Source organism: Mandrillus leucophaeus, unplaced genomic scaffold (assembly GCF_000951045.1).
Source record: "Mandrillus leucophaeus isolate KB7577 unplaced genomic scaffold, Mleu.le_1.0 Scaffold285, whole genome shotgun sequence".
In the NCBI taxonomy this organism is placed as follows: Eukaryota; Metazoa; Chordata; class Mammalia; order Primates; family Cercopithecidae; genus Mandrillus; species Mandrillus leucophaeus.
The window spans coordinates 1,753,932-1,773,428 of NW_012102976.1; the positions used below are offsets into that span (position 1 = coordinate 1,753,932).

A 19,497-nucleotide genomic window follows, 5' to 3' on the forward strand; every position below is an offset into this window, starting at 1 on the left:
TGAAATACTATCAAACCCACTTTATGAATGTTAAGTAATTAAGTCCTTCGGGGTAGAGAGAATAGTGGTGGAAGAAAGTTATTCATTGCAAACATTTTTGCTTGGAGGCTTTTAGAAGTAAATAGATTCTCCTCCCTAATCCCAGTATATTTCAAAAGGAATCTTGTTCGAAGCCCTGTAAATGGACTTCTCCCCTCCTTTTTAAAAGTAGTTCAATTTCTTTCTTCCCAAGCTCCTCAGCTCCCAGAGCAGCTTTCATTACGGCAACATAAATAAAAAGTGACATAAAATTATACAGCCCTGTGTAAAGTAGCTTAAGGAAAATGTCTTTTATGGCAGCTTTTATGGTTTCACCAATTAGTTATTAGATTTTCTCCATTTTTAATTCGCTGTCCTGCATGTGTGTTCTGAAAGGTTTCTTCCCCCCTTTCATCTCTTAGTAGTAACAGGGCTGGGGGGCGTTGAGCCCCTGTTTAGCTGACTTTCTTGTTTCATGAAGGCTTGCATGACAGCCTGTTGCTAGATGTGGGCAGAGCAAGTCCCTTGGGAGGGAAGCCAGTGTTGAGCCATTCTGTGAAGTGAGCAGAGTTTCACCCCCCCTTCCTGTATGAACACTCAGTGTCCTGTCTCCCGCTGAGGGTAGCAGCAGGCCGGCTACAGGATCCCATCACAGCAGGTGGACCTTAAGCTGATAAATCCTGAATTTTTAGTAACTTTCCAAACATTCCTGGGGAGTGAGAATAACAGAGATTTACTCCTGCCAAAATTTAATCATGCAGAAAAAGCAAAATTTAGATCAGCATATAGATTATTTTTTAATGCGACCGCTCGACAGCGGAGAACAAGGAAGTTGAATACTCAGCGCAGCCGAGTCTAGACCGCTGCAATTTGATTTATTTAGGGGAATTGTATTAGGCTTTCGCTTTGGCTTGGGCTGGGCTGTATCTGTTGGGAAGTGCATGATGTCATCGTGTCAAGCGTGTCACAGCCAAAGCATTCTGGTATTTATGTTGACTTCAGATCTAGCCCTGAGTACATGGCAGGCTCAATTTATTGCTACTTTAACTTTGTTTAGTCATGGAGAGGCTTTATTTATGTTGGTAAATTTCAAACAGTGGCCAAAAGTAACCGCACAATGAAAAGGCCTGCCAGATTCATCATCGATAAATCACCTTGTTGCTGAGTTTCTTTAATTAAGGAAAAACTCCGTCTGTGGATCCCTGTGGTTGCTGGAAGGAAAGGAGGGTGGGGAGTACTTTGATTAATCCATCTATCAGCCTGGCTTTGGAAAGTGAGTCTCCTGTTTCTGATTGTAGCTGGGCAAAGACCTAAATAAAAATTTATCTTGTCAAAACCTATGGGCTAACTGAAAGCAAATAAAGAAGTTTTATGGCATCCACATAAAGTTAAATAAATAACGAGAAAGTGCAGTACGTCCTACGGACATTTTTCAGTACAGTACGTGGCTCTGTTCTTTGGGGAGAACTCATTAACTTAAAAAAAAATTACCTTTAATGGGCCACTCGTTATCGTCATCATCAAATGCTTCGCTTATCTAACGTTCCAGTGTTTAATACCTGATTAAAGCCAAAGACAGGGGCTCATGGCTTGGTGCTGTTGGAACTACCCAGGATAGAACGCACGGCAGGTGGGGCTTCTAAAGGGTAAAATATGGACGTTGCAGACAGCACTGCAAGTATCAGGGGGAGCTTTTAAAATGGATCCCTCTAGAAGTTAACTGACTTTCCTGAGGATGACATAGTGTTGCAGGGGGAGGGCAACAGGGTGAAGCTTTTTGTGTCCGAATGAACAAGGGACTTCATCTCTGGTTGAACTTACCTTTCATGTGGGGGCTTCTCTCTGCTAGAAAAAGTCTAGAAAAATATGTTGGAATTAGAAGCCTCTTTTCACCAAATGCAGTTTAAGCAGACTTCTGTCTGGGTTTGGGCTCATGGTGGAGTCCATTTTATTTCTAGGTAAAAAAAAGTCCTTGAATCAGACAAAAGACAGCAGGTAGTGATGGAGAAGGCCAGTTCTCATACTAGCACATACTTCAGAGTATTTGCTTTTCCTTTTTAGGTTATGGAAAGGGGGCTGTCTTGATACCAAGCTTCAGGATCCACCCACAGGAAAAGGTGATTTCTCAAGTGTCGAGTCTTGGCGCACGATGCATTAGGCAATCAGCCCCTGTCTGTTTGATGGAGTTGTACAATAAACATGAACTTGGGGGAATCAGGAACATTTCGAGAAGCATCTCTGGTGGAATCCTGATGCTGGAGGCCTCTACTTTGGGATGTGACATTTTTGGGTTGGCTGACTAAAGCTATTCCTGGAGGTCAGCTGGTGGTTTTTCAAGTTTTTGGCTTTTTCCTGCATTCTGTCATTGTGCCTTGACTGTTTTAGTGGGGCAGGATTCCCCATGACTGAGGATGGTGGTCGTGGTGATGGTGTGAACAGTAAGACTGTCCTCTGCATCAGGTTAGGAGATGTGGGAATGAGACAGAGATGGAGGGGTAAGCTCTGACTTAATCAACCGGATCAGCTTCACTAAACCGGGTAGGTTTCAAGCATTCCCAGACACTAAGCCTACTCCTTAAATCTGCAATGCAATGTTGGTGATTTTAGCCTTCTGGAAGACCTTTCCTTATATTAGTGCGACAACAATTTGCTTAAATGTGGGACAATGTAAGGTTCAGGTTCTCTTGGAGTCACCTTAGTTTGCCTTTAGTGCATCAGAAAGGACACTTTGATTTATCCCAGCATGGAGGTCAGAGATTAACAACAGGACAACAAGCATATACTAAACTCTTGCCATGAATGTAGCAAGTCCATAGAATCCTGTCATGGCCTTTGCCCTGAAGAGGCTTCTGATTTTGAAGAAGTAGGATTTATATAACTGTTAGATTGAAAGTGAGGACTCCTGCAGATGCAGTAGTAAAATGTTGTCATCCTTTCCATCTAAGCCTGGACTGTGGGGTTAGCTCTCCATTCCTTGGGTCAGATCTAGAGAAAGTTCCATCACTTTTCTGGCTACTCCAGGATCTTTTGTTTGCAAAAATGTTCTTAATTCAATATTATCACAGTGGTTTTCAACCCGGCCCATCAGAATTGCCCGGGCAGCTCTTAAAAAATATTGATGCCCAGGCTACTTCCAAGACTAGTGAAATAAGAATCTTCAGTGATGAAAAAAAAAAAAAAAAAAAATCTTTGAGGATGAAGCCCAGACATCAGTAATTTTTTTTTTTTTTTTTTTTTGAGACAGAGTCTGGCTCTGTCGCCCAGGCTGGAGTGCAGTGGCCAGATCTCAGCTCACTGCAAGCTCCGCCTCCCGGGTTTACACCATTCTCCTGGCTCAGCCTCCCGAGTAGCTGGGACTACAGGCGCCTGCCACCTCGCCCAGCTAGTTTTTTGTATTTTTTAGTAGAGACGGGGTTTCACCGTGTTAACCAGGATGGTCTCGATCTCCTGACCTCGTGATCTGCCCGTCTCGGCCTCCCAAAGTGCTGGGATTACAGGCTTGAGCCACCGCGCCCGGCAGTATTTTTAAACCTTCCCAGGAATTCCAGATGGATAGCCAGGGTTGAGAACCACAGAAATGAAATGTGCAATTCTAGATAAATCATGAAAAATTCCAATTTTATTTAAAATGAAAAGCTCTCCTGGTCTCTTTCTCTGGCCTGGCCTACAATTCTGAGTTAGGGAGGAAGGCTTGAGAAGCCTTGACTTCTCACCTGACCTTACAAGTGTTTTCCTCCTAGCCAGCTTGCTCACCGATGTTGCTGACTGCTCTGAGGTTGGGGTGGGCGGGAGGGGAGGACAGCTAATGGCTGGGAGAGTCTCATGTGACTGGCATCAGTGCCACCTGACATGGCTTATTCTGGCTGTGGGAGAAGTTTGAAGTTGATTTGCTTTGGGGACAGAAGCAAAAATTTGTGTATTCTTCCGAGATTACCTTTCCTCTCTGGGAGTCTCTTCTCTGCAGTTTCTTTGGTTTTCCAGTGATCTGACGACTCACACAGGGAGACTCTGCTGTGTCCCAGTGGCCCCCAGGAGGCCATCTTAGACAAAGTCCCTTAAGAGGGTGCCAGGCCAGCTCTCCCTCAGTCATGCAGGCCCTCCTCTCCTCTCTCTGCTTTCAGCCCTGGTACCCACCCTTTCCCTTTAGGCTCATTCATCCAGCGTTCTGGCACCACCCTCCAGTACCCCACAGACTTCAGGGGACCTTGAACAAGCTTGATTTTGTCTCCCAGAAGCTCATTCCACCAGATTTGAGGTGAGGGGAAATACTACTTTGGCAGAAAACACTAGTTGTCCCCCAATTTTTTTTCCATTTGTTTTCCTACAATGATAGAGTGAGTTTCATCTGCAAACATGGCTTTTCAGAATAAAGACAACATTTCTCAGTTTCCCTAGCAGCTAACCACCATGGGACTAAACTCTGATCAATGGCGTGTGGAGTCCCATTGTCATGGTACTAAATTCTGATCAATGGCATATTGGGTACATGCAGTGTAGGCAACTTCCAGGAAATATCTTCAAAAAGAGATGGCATGGCCTTCTCCTCAACCCGCTTTTCCACTGGATGGAAGGCAGTTGGCTGAGATCTTGCTTGCAGAAGTGGGAGCAGCATGTTGAGGAGGTCGGGCAGTAGGCAGGAAGCAGCCTGGGCCCCTGATGAGTCATACACACACTGACTACTGAAACATGCATGTGTGAGAGAAAAAAACTTCCATCTTTTAAAACCCACTGTTCATCATTGGTAAAGCCTGAGTCCTGTCCCCTCTCTCTCTCCCCCCACCGGACAGCATGAGCTTCACCACTCGCTCCACCTTCTCCACCAACTACTGGTCCCTGGGCTCTGTCCAGGCACCCAGCTAAGACACCCGGCCCGTCAGCAGCGTGGCCAGCGTCTATGCAGGTGTTGGGGGCTCTGGTTCCCAGATCTCTGTGTCCCCCTCCACCAGTTTCCGGGGTGGCATGGGGTCTGGGGCCCTGGCTGTGGGGATGGCCAGGGGTCTGGCAGGATGGGAGACATCCAGAACAAGGAGACCATACAAAGCCTGAATAACCGCCTGGCCTCCTACCTAGACAGAGTGAGTGAGGAGCCTGGAGACCAAGAATCAGAAGCTGGAGAGCAAAATCTAGGAGCACCTGGAGAAGAAGGGAGACCAGGTCAGAGACTGGCCATGCGCCAGTCTGTGGAGAGCAACATCCATGGGCTCTGCAAGGTCATTGATGACACCAGTGTCACTCGGCTACAGCTGGAGACAGAGATCGAGGCTCTCAAGGAAGAGCTGCTCTTCATGAAGAAGAACCAAGAAGGGGAAATAAAAGGCCTACAAGCCCAGATTGCCAACTCTGGATTGACTGTGGAGGTAGATGTCCCCAAATCTCAGGACCTCGCCAAGATCATGGCAGACATCCAGGCCCAATATGGTGAGCTGGCTCAGAAGAGCCAAGAGGAGCTGGACAAGTACTGGTCTCAGCAGACTAAGGAGAGCCTCACAGTAGTCACCATGCAGTCCACCAAGGTTGGAGCTTCTGAGATGACACTCACGGAGCTGCTTGGAGATCAACCTGGTCTCCATGAGAAATCTGAAGGCCAGCTTGGAGAACGGCCTGAGGAAGGTGGAGGCCTGCTACTCCCTGCAGATGGAGCAGTTCAACAGGATCCTGCTGCACCTGGAGTCAGAGCTGGCACAGACCTGGGCCGGGGCAACAGTGCCACGCCTAGAAGTACGAGGCCCTGCTGAGCATCAAGGTCAAGCTGGAGGCTGTGATTGCCATCTACCACCACCTGCTGGAAGATGGCAAGGACTTCAATCTTGGTGATGCCCTGGACAGCAGCAACTCCATGCAAACCATCCAAAAGACCACCACCTGCTGGATAGTGGATGGCAAAGTGGGGTCTGAGACCAACAACACCAAAGTTCTGAGACATTAAGTCAGCAGAACCAGGGGACTCTTTGGGCAGCAGGAGGCCAATGAAAAGTTCAGAGGTTAAAAAAAAAAAAAAAAAAAAAAAAAAAGCCAGTCACAGTGGCTGATGCCTGTAATCCCAGCACTTTGGGAGGCTGAGGCGGGTGGATCATGAGGTCAGGGGATCGAGACCATCCTGGCTAACACAGTGAAACCCCGTCTCTACTAAAAATACAAAAAAATTAGGTGGGTGTGGCAGCATAGTACGCCTGTAGTCCCAGCTACTTGGGAGGCTGAGGCAGGAGAATCGCTTGAACCCGGAAGGCAGAGGTTGCAGTGAGCTGGGATTGCACCACTGCACTCCAGCCTGGGCCACAGACCGAGACTCCATCTCAAAACAAACAAACAAACAAACAAACAAACAAACAAACAAACAAACAACCCACAAGCAAATCCACTATTGTTATGTGTTGTCTGACACAACTGAACCTAATACTAAGTAATTCAGAATTTTGTCTTGAAATGGAGTGCTAAGCATTAGCTTGGGAAGGTGATAGGCTGCAGAAACATAGATGTTGCAGAATAGGAAGAAGGTCATCCCCATTAGATGGTAGCAAAAAACATTGGGTAAAATTGCATCTGCTACACCTCAAAAGGCAGACCATGTGTTAGTGAAAATGGTAGAAAAAGCCTAGAATATTGGTGGTCAGGCAGCTTTTTGCTGCTTTTAGCAAAGTCCTACAGGAGAGAGTTGAATTCAGCTGAGAGCTAGTCTACAAGTGGATGTGGAAGGAAATGTCACTTTGCTAAGGGAGGCACTCTGGGATGCAGCCTGCACTCTTAACTTGACTGGGAGTCTAGCAATTTGGAGGTGTTTGAAGTGTTAATTAAGCTGACTGTGTCTGTACCCCAACTTGAACCTGCCCCAAGAGGTGGCTGCAAAATGACAGCCTCGCTAACATGTAGCACTGTGGCCCCAAACCCTCTTCAAGCAACTTACTTTACGAGTTCTCTGCCATCATGGGAATCAGCTTAGCTGGTTGCAAAAATCAAATCTTACCAAACCTTTTGTTTCAGTAGCTACTATGTTAAGAGAGAGAGACAGGTGTGGCCAAACACTGGCCAGTAAGTAAAAAGCCTGAGACTTTAGGCTTAAAAGCTGTGTCTAGATGACATTGTTATCTGTGGTTTTTCACACATGGAAACAGATAAACTGGAAGCCTACTAAAATTTTGAGGGAATCATATTGGAAACAAAGAAACCTGTGAGCAGCATTCTGTAGAGTAATGCCTGTGTTCCAGAGACTGCATTAGCAGGAAGAGTGTGTGAAAGAAGATTGTGTGTGCCCTCCAAGGCCCATTTCAGATGTGGTCAAGAGGATGATGGATAAAGGAGAAACTTCCAGAAGGAAAAGCCAGGGCCAGTGGACAAGGGAATTATTCTCAGAAAGGAGAGTGAGAAGCTGCCAGAGTGTCCAACCAAGGAAATGACTTCACTATGAAGGGCAGGAGCCTTTGCTATTCCTGCCCAGTGGGTTATGATAATAGTTATGGGCCAGTGACTTCTGGGCATTTCCCCTTCTCCCCATTTCCAAATGGGAGTCTTTAGAAATTGTTGTTATCTTGTTTCTTCTCTATCATTTTAAATTTAGGTATGTGATGGGAAGATAACTCACTATTAGCATATAGATCACCTGACCACTGAGAGCTGCATCTGGGCCTGATGGAGAGGACTGGGCACCAGTCATACACTCTGGATTTAAGCTGAATGCAGTTACTGATTGGGTTATTGCCTTCTTTTATGGAAAGGATGGGTATGTTCTATGTATTTCAAGATGGGTGCACATGGGCATTTTTAGGGTTAAAGAGGTGGATTGTGGGGCTAGGCACAGTGGCCCATATCTGTAATCTCAGAACTTTGGGAGGCCAAGGAGAGAGGATTGCTTGAGTCCAGGAGTTTGAGACCAGCTTGGGCAACATAGTGAGATCCCATCTCTACAAAAAATTAAAAAATTAGCCAAGCATGGTGATGTGCACCTGTAGTTCCAGCTACTTGGGAGTCTGAGGTGGGAGGATTGTTTGAGTCTGAGAGGTTGAGGCTGAGGTGAGCAATGATTGTGCCACTGCACTTCAGCCTGGGTAACAGAGCAAGATCTTATCTCAAGGAAAACAAAAAAAAAAGAGGTGGATTATGGAAGAAACACCTAGTTTCCTCACTGTGTCTTCCGCAGTGATGTAGCCTGAGACTTTTGACTGGGCATAGGGCTTTTCAGAATAAAGATTACATTTCCCAGTCTTCCTTGTAACTAGGGTTAGTTATGTCACTCAGTTCTGGCCAACGGGCTATAAAGACTGTGTGTGTGCTGTGTTCAGGAAGTGTCCTTAAAAGGACTTAGACCTTTCTCCTTTCTTACTGGTGGGAATGTGGATAGATTCACCATATCAGCCTTGAGCCATTACTTTAGTATTTACATGAGAGAGGAATACAGTTCTTTCTTTTAGAAGTCATTTGCTTTGTGTTTTCTTTCACTTGCAGTTGAATCCAATCCTGTAACGGGACGTTAAGACAGAAAGCACACTAATAGGAGAATGAAAACGTCTACTTCCCAGGTTGCTCAATTTCAACATTTTATACCATTAAGGACAATGGTCACAAAACTGTTTCTCAGACCATTTTTTTCCCCATTTTTTAAAAGTTTTATTTTGTTTTTAATTGACACAATAATTGTACATATTTATGGGACACAGTGTGATGTTTTGATACATGTATACATTGTGTAATGATCAAATCAGGAGAATTACCCTATCCATCACCTCAAACATGTCATTTCTTTGTGGTGAGAACATTCAAAATTGTGAGACCTTTTCCTTGGAATTCTTGCATAGATGGTTTGACATCTTGCTTTGGAAAGTGAGGATAGCTGACACCTATTTTCTAGGTGCTCTAGAGGAGTCAGAAAGAGTTCCATTTTAACATCCTGTTATAATCATGTATAAAAACTAATAGTTCCAGAAAATGCACACTATAGTTAAATGACAGAGTGTGTTATAGACTACAAATGCTCAAGGAATACAGAGAATGGATAAATTATTGTAGGCTGGATTCGTTAGAGAAGTTTCTGAAGTGTGACAGACTTGAAATGGAGGGAATGAAGGTCTGTGATAAAAGACAAGAGAGTGTGCCAGGTAGGTGTGTGTGTAGGGGTGAGGCAGTTCAGACCGCACAGGTAAAAGCACTGAAGTAGGAATGTGCATAGTTCACACGGGGCCCTTTGTTTGGTTCTTTATAGTTCTTGGTGAAACTTGATCTCTATCCACTTCCTTAATTTTTCTTTTCCTTTGTCTTCCAGGGTTGATTTATGACTGCAGGATGGTGTCTTGACCACCTACTACCTTTATTGACCCCTCAAAGAACCTTCCATATATTTATGGGTGTTTTCAGGAATGGAAGACACCACTGTCTGCTTTTCCCAAATTCATTCTCCCATCCAACCCCAACACCAGTACATGTCCCCAGTCCAGGTATTTCCCTGCTCAAAGACCACAGTTTTGTTCGGGAATCAGGCAGCTGCATTGTTAAGGAAGCTTAGACCCCACTCACATAAAGAGAGATCATCTTATTCCTGTAAGCCAAGCAAGGGAATCTTGTTCCCCTGTTCTGTGGTTGGTAGAGGAACTTGGCATGTAGTGCAATTCTGGCTCTTGAGTTGCAAGGAGGACTGGAGAAAGAGGGTGCTGCTTCTGGGAAAGTTATCTTTGCCAGGGATACAAGGAAGGGGTGTTCTGTCTTACGTGTTGTGTGACCTTGTGATGCCTAAACCATCCACAGTCATCTGGCCACCATGAAGGGACAGCCTGAGACAAAAGCCAACATGCCTGGGAGGGCAGAGCAGAAAGACAGAAAGTCCCTGGGTCCTTAATGGTGTCGTTGGATTGAGAACCACCCAACCCTGAAATTGCTTGACTTCCAGACTCTTTGTTACATGAGAAAATAACCCCTTTTTGTTGCTCAAGCCATTTTAGCTTGGTTCATTTTTATTTGGTGGATATGCCAGAGTGCTGCTCCCTGTTCAGAAACGGCCTCAGTTCTTCTCCCATCAAGGGTGCTATTTGGCAGCTTCTGCTCCTCATACCACCTGGACAGAGGCTACCAGGGCTCCTCCTGCTGGGGAGCCCTTTGCAACCAATGCATTGACCTCAGGGGAAACAGACCCAGCTGTTACTGTTGACACTTCATCATAAGCATGGGATCAGTCTTTCCAGGAATTACCACTTGTAATTCCTGACAATGCAGCAGAGCCTGGGATGTAACTTTTAACAAGACTTCACAGAAGGTTTGAGGTTGATGGAGGGGGAGTGCATATGCACAGTAGCTCGCAACTGAGGCATGCATGGCTCGGGCCATCTTCAGAGTGTCTTGGTAGCCCAGCTCCCGGTCTTATTCCTGCTTTGTCTGGGGCAACTTAGCTAACACCTCGCTCCCTGCTCCCTGTATTCTGCTTCTGCCCCCAGAGAGAGTAGAAAGATTTCCCTCACACTAGTCCTTGGGCTGTGCAAAGTGTGGTCCAAGGACTGGCAGTATCAGCATCACCTAGAAAGTTATGAGAAATGCAGAATCATAGGCCCTGCCCTAGACCCACTGAAATATAATCTGTATTTTAATAAGGTTTCTAGGCAATTTGTAAGAACATTAAAGTTTAATAAGTTATTCTAGTCTAAGACTTGCCTCTTGCACCTTCATTTCCTATTCCAGATTTGAACTCTACCTGGGAGGACTGACTATGGGGACTTTTTTTTTTTTTTCGGGGAAAACTCCACCCTCATAGTGCTTGTGGACTTTTGGGCTCGACAAGACACTGACACAACCCCAACACCACTACATAGTCTCAAATCCAGGCTGGTCAGTTTAGAAAAATGGTCACTATGTGGCATAAAAAGCCCAATCCAGGTAGGAGTTAAGCCTGTTCCTTTTTTTTTTTTCAATTTTTTTAAAATTATAAAAGTAACATTAAAATATTAACATTTAAGACAAAAGTGAATTTTATATAAGTTGGTATTACCTTCTTATCCTTCTCTACATACATATATATTTAATTTTTACATATTTGATTTAATATTTAATGATTCAATTTTATATTCTACATTTGTCTTCAATATTACACTGAGATAGGCTTCCATTCTGTTATTCTTTTTTTCTTCCCCATAGCCTGTATTTGCTCATTCTTACATCACTGAGATAATTAATGTTAAAAACTTGATTCACATTTTTGCATACCTTTCTCCATCCTCATGCAAATATATGCACACATGTATATGCCATTTTTTTGGGGTCAGTTTCTCTTTTCTTACAAAATAAATTATATTAAGCATTTGTATCAGATTGGTTTTTTTCCCCCTTAACCATTATGGTAGTCTCTCCAGGTCAGTAGGCACAGAGATAACTCCTAATAGCTGCATAATATTCCTTAGTATGGATGTATTATAACTGATGCAACTCTTTTCTCTTACTAATGAACATTCAGGTTGCTCTGGTCATATGTTTCCTTACACAAAGGGTCTTATGTATTCCATAATTTTACCTCTAAAGACAGATGCCTGCAAGTAATATTGTTGGGTCAAAGGATATATAGGTTACAGTAAGCTAACTGCTGTAACAAATAGACCCTAGAATATATCATCTTTCAAACATAATAAAAGTAAAATAGTCCACATTAGTTCCAGGTACTCAGAAGTCTCTGCTACACATAATCACTCCGGGGTTCAGGCCACAGGAGCTTGCTACCTTTGACAAGTGAATGTAGTGTCATAACTGAGCTAGGACTCAGTTGTCTCCTACAGAAGAATCTGGAAAATGTAGTGTAGGTGTGCCCAGAACAAGAGGAAACAATTGTTTTGAATAGTTAGTTTCTGCTACAAAGGGTCAATGAATATTTAATTTAAATATCTATTACCAAGTTGCTTTTGCAAATGGTGGTAACAGTTTACATTCCCACTAGCAATATGTGAAAGAGTCCGTAATCTGAAATCCTTGCCAGTGCTGGATGGTATCATTCTTTAAATCTTTCCAAATCTATTGGATGAATAATTGTATTGCTTTAATTTGCATTTTCTTGATTATTACTGGTTGTCTTTTCATAAGTTTAACAGTCATCTGGTTAATTCATTTCTTTCCTACCTGTTCTATGTTCCCTTTTGTCTCCTTTCTTGCCTTCTTTTGGATGATGATGATGATGATGATTGTTATTTTTGAGACAGAGTCTCTGTTCTGTTGCCCAGGCTGGAGTGCAGTGGAATGATCTCAGCTCAGTGAAACCTTGTCTTCTCAGATTTAAGCAATTCTTGTGCCTTGGCCTCCCGAGTAGCTGGAATTACAGGCATGTACCACCCATGCCTTGCTAATTTTTATATTTTTAGTAGAGACGGGGTTTTGCCATGTTGGCCAGGCTGGTCTTGAACTCCTGGCCTCAAGTGATCCACCCACCTCAGTCTCCCAAAGTGCTGGGATTACAGGCATGAACCACCACACCCAGCCTGGACTATTTTTTATTGTTCTATTTTACCTCTTTTAGTTTGCTAATCTTACATTTTGTTTTTTTTACTCTTTTAGAGGTTATCCTAGAATTTAAACATAGCTCCTAGACTTGAAAGTCGAATGTAATGTTTCAGGTTGGGTCTCCCAGGAGACAGACTTTGAGGTGTAGTTATTGTTCAGAAGGTTTACTGGGGAAATGTTCTTGGCTTAACACCAGTGGAAGGGAAGGAAAGGAAGCAGGTTTGTTAAAGGGAGAAGTTGGGTTGTGCTGCAATTAGAATGAAAGACTAAAGCGCTCTCCAGGGAACCTTGGAAGTGGGGATGGCTTTTCAGCATTGTCTTGAGTTTGGGTGAGGGGCCAGGCTTTTATATCCACACATTAAGCAGTTATTGGATGTAGGCTGCCTTGGGAAGGAGGCATGTCACTGGGCAAGGTGGCCCTTTTCAGCTGATGGCAACTCATAAGGAGAGGTGACAGCTGAGGGAGTAAGTCCCTAAGTCTTGAAGGGGAGGTCTGACTGGCACGGGTTAGATTACACTACATGTAAAACAGTACTTTTACCTCCACCCAAGCGATTCAAAGACCTTAGAACACTTTAACTTCATTTGACTTCTGATTTGTATTACTGTTGTCATTTATATTTTTTCTGTGTATATTTTAACTCCCTTGACAAGATTATTATAGTTTTTACATTATATATTCTTTTATGTTTACCCACATACCTTTTCTGTGGCTCTTAATTCTTTCTGCATTTCTAAGCTCCATTTGAGATCCTTTTCATCTTCTCAAAGAACCTGCTTTAGAATTTCCTTTGGTACAGATCTACTGACAATACATTATTTCAATGTTTCTTTATCTTAAAACATCTTTATTTCACTCTTTCTTTAGGGATATTTTCACTGGTATAGACTTCCAGGCTGGCAATTATTTCCTTTCCTCTGAAAATGACATTATATTGCCTTGATTCTTGAAGTTTATTTTCTCTGGATGTAGAATTCTTGGTTGATAGCTTTCTATTCCAGCACTTTCAGTGTTTTACCAATGTCTCTGGTATCTTAGTTTCAAGTGAGAAGTTTGTGATATTTTGAATCATTGTTTAGCCGTGTGTTTTGTATTCTTTTCTCTGGTTGTTATCAAGATTTTCTCTTTATCTTTGGTATTCAGCAGTTTGAGTCTGATGATATTGATGTCATTTTATGTGTGTATGTCCTGCTCATGAATCACTGAGTTTCTTGAGTCTGTAAATTTATGTGTGTCACTAAATTTGGAAAAAATTGGAAATTATTTCTTCATTTTTTATGTCCTATTGTCTCTTCTTCTTCTTCTGGGATCCAGTTATATGTATGTTGGACATTTTGATGTCATCCCACAGGTATTCAAAGCTCATATTCTTAGCTAGAATCTGCCTTGCGGTTTTGTGCTTTGGGTGTTAGCCAGAGATTTGGGCTGTTTAAACACAGACATTGTGGTCATTCTTTCTGACTGTATCCTTTCTGAGACTTCCCTCTCCCTTCCAGTGGCTGATTATCGTAAACTCTGTCTTCTGCTTTTTTCAAGCCAGTGCAGTAGAGGTGTGCTGGTGGAGTTCTATCAGAACCACAGTGTGCAGCACCGACTTTGGCCTACACTCAGGCAAAATGCTGTAAAAATGGGCAACTCACCCTGTGCTGTTCTTTTTTTCCAAGTGTCTACTTTCTTTCACAATTTACCTGTGTTTGTTCACTTTCCAATGTCATCAGGTTTTTATTTTTTCTAATTTTGTCCAGAGTTTATAGTTGTGATATGTGGGAAATCTGGGTATGGTAGCAGCTACTTTACCATATTGGAAGTGGAAGCTCAGCTGTTCTTTTTTTCAGCAGTTTGCAAGCATCATTCCATTGTCTCCTGGCTTTGTGAAGCATGTTCACTGTGTACTGGTTTCAATCTCAAGGAAGGACTCTAAACACTGCACTAGTTTCAATTTACTTGCATGAATCTGGTAACACAAGAAATTAAGTGAAGCAATTTTTTAACTCATAGATAGGCAGCAGAGGACAATAGAAACCTAGGATTCATGATGAGCTGGTTCCCTAAGGCTCAGGAAATCTGCCCAGGGAGGATGGATTTATCCCACTTTTCACCACAGCTGAGGGTCCCTGAAAATGTGTTCCACTTTGGGTTTTATACCAGAGGAAACTGGACTCACTGTGCTAAAGTGTTGCAGGAGATCTTGTTCCAGGAGGGACTGGAACAGAGCCCAGGCTGTTCTGGCTAGTTCTTCCTTATCTCAGGCCATTGCATTCCCAGCATATTCTATAGTTATTCTAGAGAATTGTAAGCAAAAAAAGAAAGTAAGAATTGGTCACCGATGTCATCTGGGGACATGTCCAGCAAGCTTCAGTTATTTCTGTTGGGAATTCAGCTGTCAGTCTTATTGTCACTCTATTAAAGGTAATGTGTCCCTCCACCGCTGTCCCATCTGCTTTTAGGATTTTCTCTTTTTCTTTGACCTTCAAAATTTTACTGTGTTTATTAAGATTTGGATTTCCCACAGCCTGGCTATTTTCTTCTGGCCTATCTTCCATATAACCATTATCTTTTTAACTGCTGCTAAGCCCCACTCTTGAATTTTTAATTCCAATTGTTGTATTTTTCTGTTCTAGCATTTATACTTGATCCTTTTAAAAAAGTTTACAGTTTGATATTTTCCATTTCATCATATAATATCTTGAACAAATTAATCTCAATTACTTTATAATCTGTGAAACTCAAATGTCTTGATTTTGTGTTAGTCTGTTTCTACTGTCTATTCTTTTCTGTTGGTTTTTGGTTATTTGATCTCATCTCCTAGCATGCTTAGACATGCATATAAGAACTGTAGAGCTAATTTGAAGTTACGTATGATGTTACATTTTTCCAGAGGACCTGTTTTGTGTCTGGCATGAAGTTAACCCAGGGACAGATCACCTTGATCAGACCTGGGATTGAGATGATTTGAAGGTAGGCTTCAGATTTTGTGAGGTCGGATTAATTTTTGTTCAACATTATGCCTAGGGTATAGCCAGTGGGAGTCCCAACTGAAAGCATAATGTGGTTACCAGGGCACCTTCTCTTTGGTGATCTCAGAACTGCAATTTTTGCTTCCCTCCCCACCTGAGACTGTCAATGCTCTGTCTAGTCTTTCAGCTGCCACTTTCTGCTCAGGCTTTCAACCTTTTAGCTATTGCTTTGAAACCTGTGAACACCAAGAGGGCAAAAGCAGTGATGAATATTGGACTCAATTCTCTGCAGTTTTCTCTCCAGGAATGTGGCTCCTCAAGTCTTCCTCAGCTTGGTAGGTCTCTGAAGCCAACAAATACATTTTAAAAAGTGTCTAGTCCAGGTGTTCTAGTTGTTTTCAGTGGGAAGGTGAGCATTTAACAAGCATTGCCACCATTGCCAGAAGTGGAGATCATCAGTATTTTTTTTTCTTTCTCATGAAGGGGTTTAGTGTCATGAAGGGAATTTTATTTTCTCATGAGGGATTTTTACATGAGAAAAAAAATTTGTTAATTTTCAAAGCTTATTATGAGAACAAAAGAGAATAAAAAGGAGAAGATACAGGATGATTGTTCCTCGGTATCCTTGGGCAATTGGTCCCAGGATCCCTGCAGATACCAAAATCTGTATGTGCTTAACTCCCCAACATAAAATGGCATAGTATTTGCATGTAGCCTATGTACAAACATCTTCCTGTTTACTTTAAATCATCTCTAGGTTATTTAGAATACCTAGTACAATGTAAATGCTGTATATATAGCTATTATACTATATTATTTTACAGTTTGTATTTTAAACAATTATTTTTCTTGAATTTTTTTTGAGCCTTGATTGGTTGAATGCACAGATGCAGAACTCATGAATATGGAGGGCTGACTGTATACCTTCAATGTCCATGAATTGCATCAACATTTTATTTTATGAAAATATACCTCTGCTTTATATTATTTCTCTGTCAGCAAGGTATTGCTGTTTTTATGTGATCCTTTATAGCATAGGGGAAGGCTCTAGAATCTTACTATTGTATATAAAAGGGGAACAGTTCTCACTGCAGGGTTCTGTGTGGGAAGAATAAAGTAGCCATCAGGCTAACAGCTTTCCTAGCACGGACTGCCATAACTGCATAACCAGATCTAATCTGTCATAACAACTCAAGTCATAATGCATCTCCTACAATGGATGAGTTGTTTACAGGATTTTAGTTTGAGGTAGCAGAGGTTGTGTTCACGGCAGAGGAAAAGGTCATATGTATTCCCAGCCCAAGTGGCCTAATTCCTTATCACCAGGCATGAGACTCAGTGATCACGGCAGAGCCACCACCTTTGCTGTGACACCCCTGTTATACCCTGTCTGCTCATCCTATCCATCCATAATCCTGGACTCCCCTGCTTTTGGCTTCATCTACCTATTTCTTCACCCTTTCATTCTCCCACCTGTTGCCTTTTGCTGCTAAACCCACATCTTCATCCCCTTAGTTCCACTGCACAGACCCATGCCTATGTCAGGGAGAGAGAAGGGAGCAGGGTCTCAAGAAAAACAGTGTGTGATAATGAGGTACACAGAGCGCTTGTGCCTGTGGTGTCTTCATTAGAAGGAACATAGGGGAAGACCTGGGGGCATAACAAATCTTGGGCTTCCTCACTGCAGCCTGCAACTGACATGACAGTGATCTTGTCGATTGCATCAGCAGCCTTTAGGAAAAGTATAAAAATGTTCTCACCAGCAGATTAATAGCTTCTTCAGCTTCTCTATCCCTCCTCCTGTTTAGAGGTTAACTGTGAAAAGTTAAGAACCCTTTAGCAGGCTTTTTGGAAAATCCAGACTCTGGGATACTCGGAACAGTTTGGTTTCTTTAACAAATAAATTGCAAGGGAAAATATTGAGGAAGATCTATAGATGGAAAAAAGACAGAAAAGAAATAAATCAGTTGAAATGTATAGGCATTATTTGGATTCTTATTGAAACAAATACACGGTTAAAGTAGTATGACATTTATTAGACAAATTAGAAATTTAAACATTAGCTGGACATTTGATATTAAAGATTGATATTAAGCTTTTAAGTGTGATAGTGATACATAGTTAGATCTTACAAATGTGAATCCTTTGAGAAACACATAGAAAATATTGATGGATGAAATGAAATAATTTTGGGGATGGGCTTTGAAATAATAGGATTGGGGAGAGTGGGTGGGGGTCTAGGTGAAACAAAATTGTCCACGAATTCATAGTTGTAGAATCTGAATAAAGAGAACATAGGGGTTTATTATACTATTTTGTCTACTTTTGCGTATCTTTGAAGTTTTTCATAATAAAAAAAAATCTCTGTATTTCTGGACAACTTTGCAGAAATAATCCCCAACAACTAATAATACAATTCAAAACCCTGTCCATCCCATTTGCATAAGAGTCCCCAAATGAGGTCTCTAGCATAAAGAAGCTTCCAGGTCTAAACAACATAGTACATATTGTGGGGTGGATCTTCAATTTTGCAGAAAATGTGTGTTGGCCTGGAACCTATTCTCTCTTAGGTTTAGTGCTTGCAAGAGATCATCCAGATTATTCTATTTGTGTGTGTGTGTGTGTGTGTGTGTGTGTGTGTGTGTGTGTGTGTGTGTGTCTAATACCTACTTTAGTGCCTTTGAAATGGGGTTTCACCACATGCTACAAGATTATCCCCCTTGTTTATAGAAGAGTCCTGGTCCTGAATATTCCAGACAGAGCATGAGTGGATGAAATGGAGTTTCATAGGATTTGTCTTCACATAGATAATATTAGCTGAAACCATACTTGGTGTCAGGTGTTAAACTTAGTATTTTACATGCAGTGTTTCCTGACATGTTCACAATTACTCTATAGAGAATTATACTTTTTTTTTTTTTTTTTGAGAAAAGAAAATGGAAGCTTAGAGAGTTGACATAACTTCTCCAAGGTCACAAAAATAGAAATTAAGATACAGAACTAGCTGGGGCTTGAAATCTAGGTTGCTTGACCCCTAAGGCTGAACTCTGCCATGAATTTTATGGTACTTCAGTTTATTGCAGATTAAATTAACTGATCCTGGGAAACATAGGCAAAGGTTAAAAAAAAAGGTTAAAATGAAAACAAATGAAAAGCCAAATGCCAAAGCTCTAAAGACGTCCTCAGGTTTGCTAGAATTTAAAGGTATCTTATGGGGATGGGCCAAATGAAGTGGTTGCCATTCTGGGAGTGACCTTCCATACAGCTTTCTGGAATCTGCGTCAGAGGACCTCACAACTGCATGTGATACAAATATTTTCTTCTCTTTCTTGGCCATTGAAGGCACAGGACAGATGGACTTTCCTGAGCCACAGGAGTTTGCAACCCTGGTGATGACCTGAGACCTTGTTTTCCACGGGTGCTGTTACACTGCTATTGGAAGAACACCAGGAGAGGCTCAGCTTCTTGACAGACTCAGCGTAAGGCTTTCTCCTGGGCATGAGACAGTGGCCAAAGTGAGTTTAGGAGGGAAATAGAGCAGCCTTTTGTGAAGGGCTCCAGTGTCTCCTAGGTTAGCTTCATTTTCCAGATGGTTGGGGAAACATAAAGCCTGGGAAAGACAAACTGCCCTCCATGGTGGAGGTGGGAGGAATTTTGTAATGCAAATAAAGCCCCAAGATGGAGAATAATTTAAATACTTCCCATCCTAGAAAATTCTCTAAGGCTTATTTCACAGTGCTCCAAGTATGCTCATTATTTTTGAATTATTTCCAAGGGACCTGGTAGAAGACTAAAAGAAGCCTGTAATTATGTGACTATTGCCGTAGGATGTTGGTTTGTCTGTGAACTTGCAGTCCTGGATAGTGATACCATTGAGGGGAACTCTAAAACTGGAGCTAGCCAAGGTCAAAATCACTTGGAAATATGCACCATGCTGGAGTGGCTGCAGAATAGACTTCAGAAGGAGATCTCCATTCCAAAGACCTAGTATGTGAAATACCTGCCATAAAGCATATCAGCTGTTTGTTGCTGTCTTGAGGTCACTGGACTAGAGTCAAGCACCGGGAG

General features: G+C 42.3%; 1 pseudogene; it reads left to right on the forward strand.

Moving 5' to 3' along the window:
- The first annotated feature begins 5,024 nt into the window (after window positions 1–5,024).
- Window positions 5,025–5,944, forward strand: LOC105543554 (annotated as a pseudogene).
- The last annotated feature ends 13,553 nt before the right edge of the window (window positions 5,945–19,497 follow it).